At 48.6% G+C, this 17,516-nt stretch overlaps 1 protein-coding gene across 7 annotated transcripts in view; it reads left to right on the top strand.

Moving 5' to 3' along the window:
• Positions 1 to 17,516, top strand: part of MIB2 (MIB E3 ubiquitin protein ligase 2) — a 143,108-nt gene that overhangs the window by 28,534 nt on the left and 97,058 nt on the right. For 2 of the 7 annotated variants that reach the window (XM_075906513.2, XM_075906510.2), the window contains exon 3: positions 1,005 to 1,121. The exons of the other annotated variants lie outside the window; for them this stretch is intronic. The gene's annotated coding sequence lies outside the window, so the exon portion shown is untranslated. The remainder of the gene's footprint in view (positions 1 to 1,004; positions 1,122 to 17,516) is intronic. 7 annotated transcript variants of the gene reach the window in all.

Here is a 17,516-nt window from a genome sequence, read left to right as displayed (position 1 = left end):
ATAATATTCTTACGAGCGTAGCTGGCAGGATTTGCTCCCTAATCTAACACATTGCACCTGGCTGTTGGAGTGCTGCCCCCGTCGGGGATAACAGCGAGTGGATAGCATATGCCTCCAGTGTGGGCTAGTAAGAGCTGTCCCTTTAAATGCAAGTCACAGCTCTCTGGGGCTGTGCCAAATGACAGCCAGAGAAGAGGGAGGCTTTGTGCTGTGTTTAAGCCTCATTGAGGGTGAACGAAGAGCCGGGATTTCTCTGCAATCACTGCTCCGACTTTTCATCCCACCGCACCAGATCTCCAGGTTCAGCAGCTCACGTGGCAAATCCATGTACAGAAAAACCTCAAAGGAGTTTGCTTCTCCAACTGTGGGGAGCCCACACGGGGGTTGTATCCTGCAGTCCCTTCTGTGTGCGGGCGGACCGTTTGGGGAACCTTGACACCTGGTTTCATTTAACAAAGTGGGTCAGTTTCTCTTTTCTTGGCGACAGGAAAGGGGCTTTTTTTGCGCTGACGTGTGCATGGGGGGGAAGGGGAGGTGCTGTTGGTTCCCAGTTCAGCCCCAACGTGTGCCCAGAACAATGCCATTCTGAGAAGTGACACACAACTGCTGCAGCTGTTTCTTTCTGTGGAAACCTCTTTCTCCTCCTTCCTCTCCGCCCCCACACCATTCAGCTTTTTGTCTCTGCTGGTACAGAGAGGGGGCAGACTGCAGGCTTCCAGTGCGCTAAAATAGCAGCAAACAGAAGAACGTGGGCTCCTCCGTGCTTAGTTCCACCCTCTCTCTGTTGGGCTCAACATGGAGACTTCATATTGAATCTTTCTGGGGATTCAGACCCTCTTTCATGCCACCTTTCTCCCCTCGCCTGGACTGTCCAAATACTGGCAGTTTCTCCTGTGGTAGCCCTTGAGAAGCCAGATCTATTTTTTTAGATGTGGGTTGGAAGGGGGTGGGAATACACGTTGGACTGGGATTGGAAGGATGCAGCATGAATCTTAACCCCGCAGACGCCTGTTTGGACGCACGTTGCAGGGTGGCAGGGAAGCCTTCGCGATGCTCTGCTCCAGAGAAACGGTCGAAACCTAGGCATATCTGCGGAGATGCGCCTGCTCTGCTGCTAACAGGTAACCGTTTTCCCGAAGGGGAGTTGGTTTCAGAGCCCTCTTTGCCGAGACCGGCTGTCTGTTGGAATAGCTGGCGAGGGTCTGAGCCTTGCACCCTGCCCGGTCTTCCAGCTGCAGTGTTGTTTGTAAGAAATGCGCCTCAGCGTGTTGGGCAGTGGCTGTGGCGGTGCTTCGGGGCAGGGTTATTTATTCAATGCTTGCCTCAATTTGGCATTCACTCCTAGGGATCCTCCTGCAGATTCTCCTCTTGGGTTCAGGTAGGTTTTATTTTTAACTCTGTAACTTGAGGGTGGAGGGGGAGGGTTGGCACTTCTGGCTCATAACTTGGGTCTCGTTCTGATCTGCACCAGGGCAGCTCCTCTGCCAACTCGGGAGACTCACCGCCACCCCATGGCATGTGCTGTTTGAAAGGCCGGGATGTTGTAATCCATTTTTAGAAAGGGTTTTTCTCAGCCCTGTACGTCTTTCCACCCTCTTCCCGCCCACCCTGGTACCTTGGAGGTGAGTGAAAATGAACAGCAGGTATTCTGGCCTGCTGGTTAAATGTTTGATGCTGCAAGCCTCCATAGGGATAAATCCCACTTAGTGATGGGCTGGTCCCAAGACAGCTGACAGAAAGACGAGCCTTTAAGGGGGCTGGAGAGAAGGAAAGAGACAGCAAAACACACTGACTTTGAGAGAGCAACTTTTTTTTCCCAAAAGTCTTGTGTATTAAAAATTCCCAAACCTTGTATCTTTAAAAACATCAATACAAATGGAAATGCAGGTTTTTCCTTTCTACATTTCAGCAACAACCAGAAAACCCCGTAAGTGCTTGGTCAAGTGTGTCCTAGAAATCTGAAAGTTTATTTCCTCTAACTCATGTGAACTCAGCCGGGGGGGGAAGGAAGAGTCTGAGTTTGCATACAGTGCTTGGCACAGGCATGGACTTCCCCCTCTAGCTGGGGGGTGCTCAACCCGCCCCTGCACCTATACCCTGCCCCCATTGCTCCCTTCCCCAAGCCCTTCCCTTTCCTGCCCCTTTCCCAGCTCCTACCCTCCCTCCCTCCCTCCCTCCGCTCCATGAACACCTTGAATCAGCTGTTTGCTGCACTCCAGAAGCAGTGGGAGGGTGGGGAGGATTAGGTCAGTGGGGCCAGCAGGGGGCGGAGGGAGCTTGGCTGCCGAAGGGTGCTCAGCACCCAGACCACCCATCGAGTCGGTATCTACGCTCTTGGCTTATTAGGGGTGGGGGAAGCAGCTTCTTCATTTACCACCCAACCAGTGCCTCTTTAGGGCAGATCACATACCCCAAGGGCAAAAAAAACTCTGTCTGGGGAAACAGCCTCTTCTGGAAAATACAGCATCGGTTTAAAAAAAAAAAAAAGCTGCTGGTTGTTATGTCTAAACTGTCCCTGTTGGGTTGGTCCTTCCTGGTTCCTCCTCCTGCACCCCTCCACAGCACAGAAGTAACTTAAGCACCAACAAGTGAGCCCATCGATTACACCAGCCTGTTGAGTACAGCTTGTTTGGCTTTCAGTGCTGTAGAAACGTCTGTGTCCCATGGGCCAGGCGTGAGCAGGTGCAGCAAGCCAGCAGTGAAGCTGCACCCTTCCAGGCTGACAGTTGAAGGCTAGTTTCACCAAAGAGCTGTGCCCGCGGAACGGGTGGGCAGCGTTGCTGTATTCCTGTAGCCAAAACATTTCCTTCTCTCTCTGATGCAGGATTGAAGGCTCACCCTGAGCTCTCTCTTCTGCATCAGCGTAGTCTGAAGCTCAGGACCAGGGCTACTCAGCTTTGGAAGGCCTGAGGGCCACAACGATACTCACAGCACATGCCGAGGGCCACAACTTAAGCGTGGTTGCATATATATGCAAATATATGCAAATAGCTTTTCATACTGACAGGCGTGAATACAAAGATTAAGGCAAGACTAGGCAGCACACAGGTCCCATTTAAGTGAGTTCTGCTGATATTAATCAAATGCAGTCGTTACCCGATTTCCACCCATATGACAGCACTTCTAATGAGCAATGACAGTCCAGGAATTTAACGGCTGAAACGCATGTCAACAGAAGACCATGCTATTGACTACTTTTTTTTATTCTGACTCCCAGCTGCGGGCCATGTGTTGAGCCCCACGTAAATCCAAACCGCACCGTGAGCCGCAAACAAACAGGCCACGTGTCACGTGTTGAGTAGCCCTGCTCTAGACCCCGTAATCAGGATGCTCTTGAGTTCCATGAAGCCCTGTTAAGGTCAAGCCTCATGGATTCTTTCAGGTCTGTCACTAGGTTATTTTAAATGGCTTGTGGCAATAGAAAGTGCCCTTTTTCCCCCTCCATTATCCTGCCTCTTGTTCCCCAGAACTATGAGACTCCTCTTTGGGGGCAAGGCTGTTTCTTGTTTTAATGAGCAGTGGCGAGGAGCGCCCCCACTTCATCTCCAGTAAAACTCCAGTTGCCTTCTGCTGCTTGCTTGTCCGACTGAGTATGTTGTAACTGCTCTGGTCTTCTGAATGACAGACAAAGACAGTTTTGATCCTCATCGCTGCCTTACCACGCTGAACGCAGACTGCTCTCCTGTGGATTAGGCTGCTCGGTACCCTCTTGCATGTGCGTGGAAAGCATACCACAAAAAGGCAGCTTTCTGGGTCGGCACTCAAGGGACTGCATGAAGGTTGCTGCCATGCAGATCACTTTGGTAGCATCACGAGGGGACTCTGAAGGAGCCTGGAAAATGACATCCACTAGGTACCTATAGTGAAACTTCAGACTGTCAGAGCAGCACTGTGGAGAGGGTGAGGCCTGGATCCTTTTGTCTCTTTTGAGCCTTATTCACAGGGACTGGAGACCTGCTAGGCCAGCCTGAAGTACGTGGCGGGGGGAGGGGATAGGAAAGCAGTCTGGTGGTTGTTGACTGTCAGAGCTGTATCCGTCACAGCTGTTAGGATCCCTGGTGCCTTTGTAGCTTGTTCGCACGACTCAGTTTCACCTCAGGTCCTCCTAGAATCAACCCAGACCTCTGGCAGCTCCGCCAGGGGGTGACCAGTGCTGACTCGTAAAGCAAGGCCTGCTGTAACACCCATGTTTGCTGTAACACAGCCACGCGCTGTGGGGGGAGGCTCTTCCCCTGTGCAGGTGTGGGCATCCCGATGGCAACAGTGCAAGTAAGGGCAGACTGGAAGCTGCCATGCCAGAAGGAATACTGTTCTAATTCCAGGCCTCTCCTGCCCTTGGAGTCACAGCCCAACCCCTGCCCCCCTTCCCCCCCCGCCCCCACGGTGGCTGGAGGGAGAGAGCCAAGCCAGCCTAAGCCCCTGTCCCAACCCCACCAGCAGCCAAAGAGAAAGGTCCCTAGCAGCTGGGGGTGGGGAGGGGCGGTAGAACCAGGTCCGTCCCAGTGTCTGGGAGGAGAGGAGAGCCAGGGCTGCCGCACCTCGGTCTGGCCCTCCCTAACTGCTGGGGCTGCCTACCCCCAGAGAGAGGAGTTGGCGAGTGTAGCGAGCAGGGGACACTGCCCCCCAGTATATAATAAACAGCAAAAACAGTTACCTGACAATTGTAGGACCCTTATTAATGAAGCTAATTAAATAAGCTGGATGTGACCCATTCATAGCTATTAATATGAAATGTGAATGTCATAGGCAGGGGAATTTGCCTTTGTAGTGTGTTAACCCATTAATATCCTTATTTGAGACAAGGGGGACAGTATCAAACGCCAGTTCAGCTGTTTCTCTGTAGTTGGGTGGTGAAATTCCTTTGTAGAAGAATGGCTTCTGTTAAATCCATTATAGAATGTTGCCCTATGGGTGTATGTGTGTTACCATTTCTGATGTCTGGTTTGTGTCCATTTGTCCTTTGTCATAGAGACTGTGCAGTTTGGTCAATGTACATGGCAGAGGGGTATTGTGTTGGTTTCTAAGTTACAGACTAACATGGCTACCCCTCTGAGAGCACTCAGGTGTGATAGCAAGATGTTCCCCAGGGGAAGCTGGGTGGGAGACTTTGTGTTAGCCCCACTAACATCTCATAGCTCGCTTTCCTCCCCTGGCTTTCCTCACTGGAGTAGTGTTTGTGGGCCCTTACCCAAGTGCTCTGCCCTTGGCTTAAAACAATTCAAAGGGAACCCATTTATGGAACTCTGATCTGGAACGAGAGGCGATCAGGTGAATCCAGTCTGATCGTGTTAAGAAATGCTTCAAAACCATCCACTTAAAAAGAAAAGAAAGCATTTCCATCATAAGAACAGCATAGAACAACATGCTCTACACTGACTCTGTTCCTAAACCCCCTACCGCCACTAATTGCTTGGGCCTGGGGGGTTAATTTTTTTAATTTTTTTTTATATTGGAGAGGAAATATATGATAGTTTTGACTGTCAGGCTCCAGAGCTGCTGTCAAATCCAGCCAGGACATCAGTGTTGCTAATTAATTTTAGATGGAAAATGCTCAGATACTAGGGGTATAGGGTTTTCTCCTGCTGCCAAGAAACAGAGATGGTACTCTTTGAGCAATGCCACTGTACAGCAGTGTTCCAAAGAGGGGGGGGATCTTTTCTGTATTCTTCATAATGAAGGAGGTAATTATTGCCCCCATTTTCTGGAGAGGCAAGTTGAGGCAAAGGGTTGAATGAGTTGGCCAAGTTCATGCAGTGAACCAGCAGGAGTTCCTGGCCACTAGTTCTGTGTTTCCTGACCATGCTTCTTTGTTCTGGTTATTTTGAAATACCGTCTTCTTCCTCTGGAAAGGACTTAAACATAAATCTGACCTATCCTGGCATGTCCGTCTACATTTATATATGTGATGGTCCAGCTGTACCCTGATAAAAGTATGAGTGCTGCATTACAAAGTGTTGTGGGCTGACAATGTAATTGTTTATTCTTATTTTCTCTGTCACCTGCCCCCCAAAAGAAAAAGAGGATTGGAAAACCACATAAGAAGTAGTTATCAGAATTTTTGTTTTAACTCTGCAAAGACTGGGCAGAAATCTCACCCTCTTTGCCAAAAATGTTATTCCCGGGTGTATTTTGAAGGGAGTAAACAGCCAGGGGAGGAGTTTATTCTCAGGCCTCACTAATTCTGCTGTGTCATTCTCGGATGGTATTTTTAAACACTACAGTGTCACACCCAGTATCAAACAGCTCCTACTCCATTCCATGAACAGTAGGCATCAGTCTGGTGGAGAGTAGGGTTGCCAGGTGTCTGGTTTTGAACCAGACAGTCCAGTATTTGAGCTTTCTGTTTGGGAAACAAATTGAGAAAATATAAATGAGAAAATATAAATGTCCGGTATTTTCTAAATAAGATGTCATGTAGATTGTGATGTAAAGTCCAGTGTGTCCACTATTTTTGTTGAAACCATCTGGCAGCCCTAGCTCAGGAGCCCGGCCTGGCTGGAACTGACCCTTCATCCTGCATTTGCAAAGGGCTTTTGTGTTCATAATATCTTCTCAATACAGGCAGTCCCCGGGTTACATACAAGATAGGGACTGTAGGTTTGTTCTTAAGTTGAATCTGTATGTAAGTCGGAACTGGCGTCCAGATTCAGCCGCTGCTGAAACTGACCGCCAGTTCTGACTTACATACAGATTCAACTTAAGAACCCCAAGTCAGCTGCTGCTGAAACTGATCAGCAGCTGATTCCAGGAAGCCTGGGGCAGAGCAACTGTGCCTCGGGCTTCCTGTAGTCAGCGCTGGTCAGTTTCAGCAATGGCTGACTTGGGGACGTCTGGGGCAGAGCAGCTGGGGTGCTGCTGGGTTGCTCCAGTAGCACCGCTCCTCGGCGCTACTGGACCAACCCAGCAGCACCCCAGCTGCTCTGCCCCAGGCGTCCTGATTCAGCCGCTGCTGAAACTGACCAGCAGCGGCTGAATCAGGCCGCCTGGGGCAGAGCAGCTGGGGTGCTGCCGGGTTGGTCCAGTAGTGCCCAGAGCGGCGCTGCGGGACCAACCGGCAGCGCCCCAGCTGCTCTGCCCCAGGGTCCACAACAAAAGCCTGGTCTGCTGGGGGGGGCACACTAGCTGCGCCCCCCCCCAGCAGACCAGGGACACAGGGAGCAAAGCGGCAGCGGGGGGTGCCTCGCCTCTGAGGCTTTGCTCTGGCGCCGGACCGCTTTGCTCCTGGTGCCCCTGGTTTGCTGGAGACGGTCCCCAGCAGACCAGGGGCACCGGAAGCAAATCCGCAGCTGCGGCGGGGTCCCCGCGCTTCTGAGGCTTTGCCAGAGCAAAGCCTCAGAAGCGCAGGAACCCGCCGCTGCGGCGGGTTTTCTCGCGGTGCCCCAGGTCTGCTGGGGACCGTCTCCAGCAGACCAGGGGCACCGCGAGCAAAGCCGCCAGGGCTGCGGCTTTGCTCCCGATGCCCCTGGTCTGCTGGAGACTGTCCCCAGCAGACCAGGGGCACCGGGAGCAGCTTTTCTCGCCCCGGAGGTCGAGGTGGCTGACCGCTGCCTGTGAGCTCCGGGGCGAGAGAGCTCCGTTCGTAAGTGCGGATCTGACATAAGTTGGATCCACGTAAGTCGGGGACTGCCTGTATGTGCATATTTCTATCCTGTGCTGCTAACTTGTAGAGCGTCTTAGGGACTGAGTGCGCCGACATTGTGACTGTGCTTGGTCTTGTGGAATCAGAGAAACCAGATGGCTCAAGTAATCTCTCTTATTACACCAACTTCTGTTCGTGAGTGAGCCAGGCCCTTGAGCTATGCAAGGCCTTTTTCAGGGGCTAAGGGCACCTGCAGGGGAATCGGGGGAACCAGCATGAAAGGATGCTGGGGCCGATTTTACGAAGACCTAAAGAGCAAGTAGCTCTGAACTCCCATTGAAAGTCCCAGGGAGAACCTAATTGCCACGCATGCCTTCATCTGTCTACCCCAGTGCCTGTGTAAGGACGTCTGTATACCCGGGTTTAGACAGGTTTCTGCCTTTCTACTCAAAGATTATGAATGGGCGTCCTCTACATTCATATTATTCCGTCAGAAGTGGGAGCAACACCTAGACCATCCTAGACAGCAGGGTGGTTGGAACATGAGTAACTAGTCCACACTGGCACTGCTAATAACCTCAGTGGAGCTACACAGAGGGGAAGCTATTGCCAGCTGTCCTTTTCCAAGCACACTGACATTCTGCTCTCCTAGCATCAGCTCCAAGTAAGCTTCCCTAGATACGGGAAACTGATAGCTCCAGGTGACGTGGCTCCAGTATGCAGGGGTCCCCTTGATGGGCACCCTTCAGTACAGCAATCCCTGGTTTGCTTTGTTGCTAATATTGCCCTGACATAAATGAAGCTTTTTTTCCTCTTGCTGGTGTGAAGAGCCTTCAAAAACATACACGGGGCTTTGTAAAGCAATTGGTCAAAGCGCAAAAGCCAAAGTGGCTGCACTGTTTTCCCAGTCCTGTTTTTAACTTAACCGGGGATGGTGCACAGAGGGGATTTGCCATCACTGCCCTCAGGTGGCAGATCCAAATATCCTCTGGTTTGACATCAAGAGGACCAAATGGGAGTTATGCGCCTCATTTCCCATCTGCCCCCTCTGAAATCTCAGCAGTGCATGCAGCGGAAGACCTCAGGGGCTTTATGTCATTGTAACTCTGCATTGGTAACCTTCCGGCTGGCTCGCAAGTCCTGCCCATCTGTTCTAAATCCTGCAGTGTGAGGGTCGCTGCACTGAATAAAACAACAGCTTACCCTATTCAAATCGCCAGGCCGCTTTCATAGCCAGGATCGGTCAGAATGGAAGCAACAACAAAAAATCCAGACCTGCTCTATTTATTTAGCAGTAAGGCTGGATTTGGAATTGCCTCTGTCTCTGTGCAGAAAAGAGGCTTTCCATTTGCTTGGTACAGGCAGCTGTCATTTTAAATGCACCAGCTGGGCTGTAATTAAGATTTAATCTAAATAAGGGATTTTTTTTCCCAGCTGCACTCTCGCTCTCTAATAACATTGCGCATGCAGGAGCCAATGACAACCCAGATGATGTGTTTAAAGGCCTGCTTATTAAAACATTTCTTTCTCCCAGCTTCCAGGGCTCTGTAGTGAGTTGACCAGCCTTTGTTTTTCTGAATGAGAAGGATTTCAAAGCATTAGAGTGGATCTGCAACCAGACATTTTGTTTCTTTAATTTTGCCTGCGTAAAAAAGGTTTTTCATGGTCCCTTTCCCCACTTGCTATCCATTGACTGATAATACAAAGGGCATTCTGGAGTGCCAGAGCCTGACGTCATCCCAGCATGTCCTTATCTTCTGGTCTTAAAGCTGGTTTGGCCCAGAAGAGGGGTAGGATTGCCAGATGGTTTCAACAAAAATACCGGACAACTTGACATTACATCACAATCTACATTACATCTTATTTAGAAAATACTGGACGTTTATATTTTCTCATTTATATTTTCTCAATTTGTTTCCCAAACAGCTCAAATACTGGCCTGTCCGGTTCAAAACTGGACACCTGGCAACCCTACTAGCTTTAGCTAATGCAGACTTAAATTTTTTTTGTTGGAAAATCATTTTATTATCTAAAACCGGACACCTGGCAACCCTAAAGAGGGGAGATCTTTCTACGGGACTTGCCAGGCAGCTGCCTAGTGTGGGTTTGAGGGATGGGAGTGGGGAAAGAAGAGGAAAATTGGGTATAGAAACAAAGTGGTATGGAATAACTACAATGAGGCCAGTGAAAAGGCCGTGGTGTGTTTGAAACCATGAATTGATGCTGCAGCCACTTGAGCTGCTTGTTTGTATATTTCCAGTTGAATTTTGTTCCCCAAACCTCACGTCTGTTTTTATGGCTGTGCCTGATGTGAAGTGAATGAGCCCTGCATGTTTAAAGCGAAAAGCGACTGAGTTATTAACCATGGCTTTGAAAGAGTCCAGTTTGGGGCAGTTATAACGAGGGGAGCGTGCAGTCAGTGTATGTAACTTGACGGAAAAAGCAGAGGTTTTTGGCTTTTGAAGGGTTTGATCTATAGGATGAGAGTCAGGCAGGAGGAAGAGGACTCCTCATACTGTGGCAGATAGATGCCTACAGCAGCTGTCAATAGTCCACAGAGCCCCAAGGTGTGTATTCTGCGGCTACGTACATTTGGTAGCAGGAGGGATTAGCAAGCAGGACAGCGATGTGGATTTTAGGCATGCCTGGCGCCATTCCCTTGTCACTGAAAACCCACGGACACATTACTCCAATTCCCTCTGGTTGGGTGGCTTCCATCTCCTCCCTAGCAGCACTCAAGTTGGGAGGTTGATGGTGGATTGTGTATCTTCTTGGTCCCTGCTCAGAAGGGAAATCGGGTATTCTCCACCCAGAAAGTCTGTCTATCTCCCACCAGAGCCTGGCAGCTGAGAAGAATAGTTTCTACCCCCAACCTCCTCCAGTTCAGATTTTAAAATGAAAGGCTAACTCCAGAGTTCTGGATTAAGCTGTGAGTTAGATTAGATAGCTAGACATTGAAACTCTGTCAAAAGGCACTCTGGCAGTTCCATAAGTTAGTTAGCAGTCTCTTCCATCTGCAAACTTCTGAGCCACAAGATGGATGAATGCTATAAATGTATCTAGCTGTTAGTCTGATCCTGTTTTCCTGTCCCAGATGTCTAACCAGACCACCCTTTTGGGATTTTAGCAAACTATCTCAGAGGGAACAAATCCAGAAGTGGCTCTTAGAAGGAGGGTGACCTGTAAGGGATCTCTATGATATCATGCTTTCCCTTCCTTACTGTGATGCAGGTCACTCTCCATTCAGGTGTTACTGCTGAGTTACACAGGTTTGTGGATTATCTGGCTCCAACCAGTGTATAAAGGGGGTGGGAGTGTCTATGGTCCAGAGAAGGTCTTGGGGAGAAACCCTAAAAAGGGCCAATTTTGGGGAAGTACCTGCGATGGTTGCTATTTTTAGGTTACTGGTAAGTCTTAAACCCTGATGAGAGGTGAGTTTGGATACTAACACCAAGGTAGTTGATGAGTTCAGGACATTTCCATTTGCAGAAACCGAATAAGGTTTGTGTCCTGTATATTTTAATTCTTCAACCAGGCCCTCTCGCTTCAGAATTTCCAAAGCCGCTTTGATTTCACCGTAGATGCAGCCAGGATTATTGTACATCATCTCGCTAATAGACATCCAGGTGTTTCTTTAGCAAAGTTCTTTCATAGTTCAATGGCTAGGCAGAGAAATCAAAGGTTGTGCGGGATACACCTGTGTATGTTGTTTAAAGAAATAATTGAAGCATTGAAAAGGGAGTTTTGCAAAAACAACAACTTAAATCTTTGGTGATCTTTTTAGATCTAGGCAAGCACACACAGATACACGCCCAGCTTCCCTGACACACACACGTGCATATTCTTATGTCTTATTAAACACAAGGAAGCAAGAAGAGCTGAGCCATCTCCCCACCGACTTCTCCACCAGTCAGAGCAAATAGCAGAAAAAGGCTCAGTGGCATAGTTGAGACCTTTTGTCTGAATTGCCCTCCTGGCCTGCTGGCTTATCTCCACTCTTTCGTTTTGTGATCCAGAGGTGGCTGCTTATCTGTGTGGTAGGGGGAAGTGAGCGCCATGCGTGTTCAGGGTTTGTGACTTGATTTAGGAAGTAAAACGGCTGAAAAAAACCATGTTCTTTGGACTGTTTTCACACGGTATTTAGGAAAGGGGAAAAAATGTTTCCCTCCTCCCGAAGGGTGAATTCTAAACTGAAATTAATATATGCCCTGACCAGTGGGTCCCCTCTTGTAAATAATAAATAGCTTGTCATTGAATGCTACTATGTGCCAGTATTTAAGGCTTGTCATTTAATGCTGTGTTCATGCTTAGTGAGTTATCTGAGTTCATTATTCCAATTATGGAATAATCTGGAGTGGTTGGACAGATGGATAGTCTAGAGCAAAGAAATGTTTTTAAAAAATCCAGCATCATTTGATATAGGCGGGAGTGTGGTCTAGTGTTTACCTCTGAGGTCAACATCCAGTTCTGCAACTGATGCAGGGTGTAATTATGGGCAAATCATTTCTCTCCTCTGATTTTCCATCTGTAATAAGGGAAGAGGATAATAATATTGAGCTAGTTCCCCAGGGGCTTAATTCATTACTGGTTGTAAAGCCCATCAAAAGCCATGGTTTGAAAGTGTTAGAGCAGCAAAGCATCAATAAACCATCTCTGTGCAAGCGTACGACACCAGTGGGCGGCTGGAACGTGTGTGAATGAACGCTCATGTTGCCGCAGCTACCTTTAATAGCCCTCTGAGCGGGAGGATCTGGATATTTCCTTATCAGGCTTTTATTGACAAAATACCCCAGATGATGTTGACATTGGAGCGAGGCCAGGACAGAGCTGTAAAAACAGGTAGGTTGGAAATCTCGATGGGGGAGGGTAAAACGGTACGTGCAGATGATGCTCAGGGATGGGTCTATATGGCAGGCTCACAGTGGTTCCCTCTTCTCAGAGGTTATTTGATCGTGGCCCTTTAGGTGCAGTCCAGCAGCTTCAGAAGCGGTTTGTATTCCTACGTGACATGTGAACCTCCTCGCTCAGTCACTTGTGAGCAGGAAGCATTTTGAGCAGGTGCCAAGAGAAGTATGCAGAGAAGCTGCCTTGAATCCTGAAGTGCAGTTAAGATCCTGTGTGTGTCTGTTGGACGTGGTATTTGACTCTCGATTCCCACCACATCGTTTCATTTCCCCCGTCAGGTAGAATAAAAAAAGAAAACCAGGCTTGAACGCTGAGGGATGGCAGAACTTGTTGCTTTCAAAGTATGGTGCAGCTGCACTTTCACTAGCGGGTTGGGGGCAAGATTCCAGAAGATGTAAAATGCCCTCACTTCTTGCTGAAATCATGGGAAGCTTTTCAGCATTTTTTCTTCTTTTAGGATTGGTGGGCTGTCCCATGGCGATGTGTCCAGTCCCAGCTGTGACACATTTAGCTTGCCTCCCAAAGTGGAGAAAACAAAGGCAGGTCTTGGGGTGTTATCGGTCCTCTGGGGTGGAGATAGGACAGAAATCAGATGGATGGGAGGACTGCAGGAAGGAAGCCCTGGGAGTCTGTACTTGGTGGAGAGAGACTCAAAGGCACGCTGGAGGGGCTATTGCATGAGAGCAGAGGGTGGATGAAAGAGTCTGAAGAGAAAACAGACAGGAAGGGGGTATGTCCATTGTGAGGCTAGTGTCAGAGACTTTATCTTATGTTTAGTCTATATGTGGCCCCTAGCTAGGTTGGAAAGGACACACTTCTCTTCTACAGGGTATCCAAGTCACTGCAGCCGGTTGAACCCAGATTGGTGGCTTCGGGGTCCAGCCTGCCTGAGGGGAGAGCAGAGACAACTCATTGTCAGGCTGGGTAGGCGCTGCTACTGTAGTTGCCCCATGCACCTCTGAGATTTGAATCTGACCCTCGCCTCCCAAGGTATTAATAGCCTTTCAGGAGCAAAAAAATCTCTCTCACACAAATTCTAGTCACTTGCGCTCAGGTGAGAAATGCTGACTTGCTAAGTTTTAAATGCTTTGCAAACGCGTATCAGCAATATCTGTAACTAAATAACAAGCTTATGTAGCCCTGTCGTTGCTGCGCATCTCTGCTAACTTAAAAACCACAGGAGAAATCCAAAAGGAAGAAAAACTATAGTCAGTCAGTTTGGCCAGCATAGCAAGGCTAACCCAGTTTACTCTGGCTGCAAGCAGTCAGTCTTGGGGTAACATCTCTTCTGACAGATGATCAGCAGCCTCCCCTAGTGCTGTCATTTGCCAATGATAATGGTGGGGGGGGAGAGTGCCATGTCAGTAAAGAATGAGCCATTCGTTCTTTTTAGAGAGCTAGTCTCTTCTTGATGCTTGGAGGAAATTTGTGTGTTGTGTTGAAAGGAAAACATGCCCTGAAAGGCTCCCAGGATAGAAGGGTAGGCTTGCCAGATGCTTTCACCAAAAACCCCAAACATGACAAAAACAAAAAACAACCCCAGGAGACGAAGCTTTTTTTTCTTCAACAAATGGGAGACCAAACTTGGTTGAACCAAAAAAAAAAAAATTGTCCCTACCGGCCTTCCATCCAAGAAAAACAGAAAACATTTTCCATGTCCAGTATTTTCTGGTTTTTTGTTCGTTTTGTTTTTTAAACGGACAGGGGCCAGAAAAATGGACTGTCTGGGCGATAACCGGACACCTGGCAACCCTATGGAAGGGTGCTTTGGTTCTGGGCTGTAATTAATATCAAGCAAGGTTCCGTGTCTTATATTACGTACGGGCATCTAGTAAAAGCAAATGTGCCCCCTTCTTTTAGGGAGCCATAAGTGAGATGTGTGATGTGATGGGAAATGAAAGAAGTCTTGCGCTACCACGTGTTAGAATAACTAGCTTTTGGCAGCCTTTATCCAGACTAGGGATGTGAAATCCCATTTAATCAGTTAAACCTTATCTTTAACCGGTTAACCACTTACATGGAGCGGGCGTGGGGCTGGCCAGTGTGGAGCGCCCCCCCCACAGGGCGCAGAGGGCCCGGCTGGGTTAGAGCACCCCCAACCGGGCCCCCCATACTGCAGGCTGCTCCAGCCAGGCCCATCTTGCCGCACCACAGGCAGCACTGGAGAGCCCGGTCTGGCTGGAGCAGCTCCCTGCTGGGGCTACTGGTTAACTGTTGTTGTTGTTGTTTGTTGTTGGTTGTCTCTCGGGAGCTCAGGAAGACATGTTGTGCATTTCATTTGTGGAAACGCATGTGGCTCCGGAGCCCAAAGATCGAAGCACACATGCGGTTGCAGATCAGGCATGGGACGCCAGTTGTCAGGACAGGAGAGAATGCAGCTCTGTCATCTTTCATGTGCAGCTGCGAGGCGTTGGTGGCGGTCGTCCTCAAACTTTGTCACTGCTTTCCTCGTAAGGAAAGTTAGGGATTTGTTAACTGTAACCTGTAAGTATCACCCGTACAGAGTCATGTTTACCAGTTAACCATTTGGGACGGGATGGGACGGGTCTGGGCACCACTGAGGGCATCTGCTCAGGGCGAATTGCTCAAAACCAGGGCTCTTCACAGCCCCTGACCGGATACCTTCCTAAACAGTTCACAAACCAGTCACATTGAGAAAAACCTCTGACACTCCCACTCTCCCTGTGCCCTAATCAGCCCCCCAGGCCTAACACACAGGTGAGGGATTATAGAACCCAATTTCACCTACCGCAAACGAGTCTTTCCAGTTCCAGAGAACCAGCCACAAATCCCTGGTCAATTTACACTTTGGCTCTTACCCACAAGATCACGCTGAGCCAATCCTTTAGAATCTAAAGTTTTATTAATAAAAGAAAGAAAAGCATGAGAATAAAGTTGTTAAGGAAAATACATTACATGCATCGAATCACCAAGTTCTTGTTGCAGGCTCTTAACAGAGATGTTATAAACTGCTATCTTAAAAGTCGCTGGTGTACATCCTATGTCAGGATGGGCCCACGGTTCTTCCCGGCTCGCTGGTCCTCGCAAGGCTGGAATCAGTAGCAAAATTGAAGGAAAGATGGAGTCTGCCTCGTGGCATTTTATGTCTATGCCTGTTCTCCTCCAAGCTGGAGCAGGTCACATGGCCCAGTGACCTATCCTTGTGTCCCAAGTCAGCAATCACTATTCTGTCTGGTCTGCAGGTTCCAGACACATTCCTCAGGTGTGTATTTGCCTGTCTGAGAGCCTTGTCCCTAGAGCCTTGCTAATTAGCATAAGCACTGAACGAACATTCCTGGCACTTTGTTCTGTCTCAGACAGAGAATCTTCTAGCATAAGCACAGAGTCCATATTCATAGCTCCACATACAGATATCATACAAGTACATTAATAGCATATACAGAATCAGTAGAACATAAACTTTCATTTGACACCTCACATGGCCCCCTTTGTACAGACTTTTGGGGCAAACACCCCCCCCCCCGTGGGTGCAGCAGTGATCTTTAAAATCCAATAACATGACACTATTCACATCCCTAGTCCAGACTGTAATTGTAAATCACTTATGTTGAAACAGCCGGCCTGTAGAATCTAACCATAGAATATTGGAACCGTCTCAGTAGCCAGATTGGGGCTGGGGAACCTAACTGAGCTTAAAAATGGATGACATGTCCCTCAGGGGAGGGAGGGACATTTTACAGTAGAGCTGGGTAATGCACCTCAGAATTATTTTGAATTGCTGAAGCAATAAGTTAAATCCCAAAATGATTTCACTTCACTAAGCAGTATTGCTGCATGAAACCTGGCAAGTGTGGTTTGCAGGGGGTTGGTTGGTTCCATTTCACTTGTACTGAATTTCCAAGAATTCAAGAAAGTAAAATTCCACTGAGGTTCACCTGAAGTCATAGCTCTGCGCTAGGTTAGGTGAAGTTTTCGGTGTGCTCAAACTGACAGCAGGTTTGGAGTTTGTAGTAAAATGAGGAAGTTGGGCACATTTCACGGGTTTCAGGTTTCAGAACAGAATTTTCAAAGTGCTCAATTCTTTCCCTAGAACCAAGGGAAATTATCATTATTTCATTGTCTGGCACTTTCCATTTAGAGACCTCAGAGCACTTACAGGCATGAATGAGTATTGCCTCCCAACAGGCCCCCATGGAATAGATAGTTATCCCCATATAAAGGATGATAAAACTGAGGCACAGGGAATGTCTGGGAAACGCAAGGTCACGGTGAATAAGTGGCAAAGTTGGGAACACAGATCTCTCTCAGACAGTGGAAAGAAGGAAGGTCCAATGGCTAGTATGCTAGCCTAGGTTTTAAGAGACAGGAGCTCAATTCCCTGCTCTGCCACAGACTTCCCATGTGACCTTTGGTAACTCACTTAACCTCTTTATGCCTCAGTGCTCCATCTGCACAATGAGGATGATAGTACTGCCTCACCTCACCGAGGTGTTGTGTGGGCACTGTACTACTGTGCTGAGGAGGGTTACCTTAGAATTACTGACTTGCCAGTGCTACTCTTCAGCCACAAAACCATTCTTCCCACTGCTGTTGTCCTTTGGTTTTGTTGCCTTAAATTGTGTCTTCTTGTGAATAACCAAGAATTTGTTCTGGGGACTGGAACTGGACATTATTTAGCACTTCCTATGCAAAGACCTTGCTGGTTTCAATCCTTGCTACTAGGATGTCACTGGAACACGCTGTCTGCCTCCTGTAGCAGATACTCCGTGGTCCCTTCATTACCTCGTGCTTCACTGAACTCCAAGGTGACATGATCTGGGACTGCTGACTTCAGCCTTTCTGAGAGGTGCTCTTACTATAGAACAGCTCTGAGCGCAGAGAGTCATGGGTGTGAAGCTGGGGAGCTATCTGGGCTGTGGCTTGACCATCTCTAAGTAGGTACAGGCCCGGCTTTTACCATGTGCACGTGCACCCACAAGCTTGTAACCAACAACTGTACAGTTAGAGCCGGGACCTCCCTGCCGCTGGCACCCAGGTCTTGCTCTCTGCACCCAGCTTGCATGGCCCTCAC

The sequence above is a fragment of the Pelodiscus sinensis genome, chromosome 24, assembly GCF_052426305.1.
Source record: "Pelodiscus sinensis isolate ZL-2025 chromosome 24, ASM5242630v1, whole genome shotgun sequence".
Taxonomy (NCBI): Eukaryota; Metazoa; Chordata; order Testudines; family Trionychidae; genus Pelodiscus; species Pelodiscus sinensis.
The sequence above is the reverse complement of the archived record's forward strand: the minus strand, read 5'-3'. Positions and strand labels throughout refer to the sequence as shown.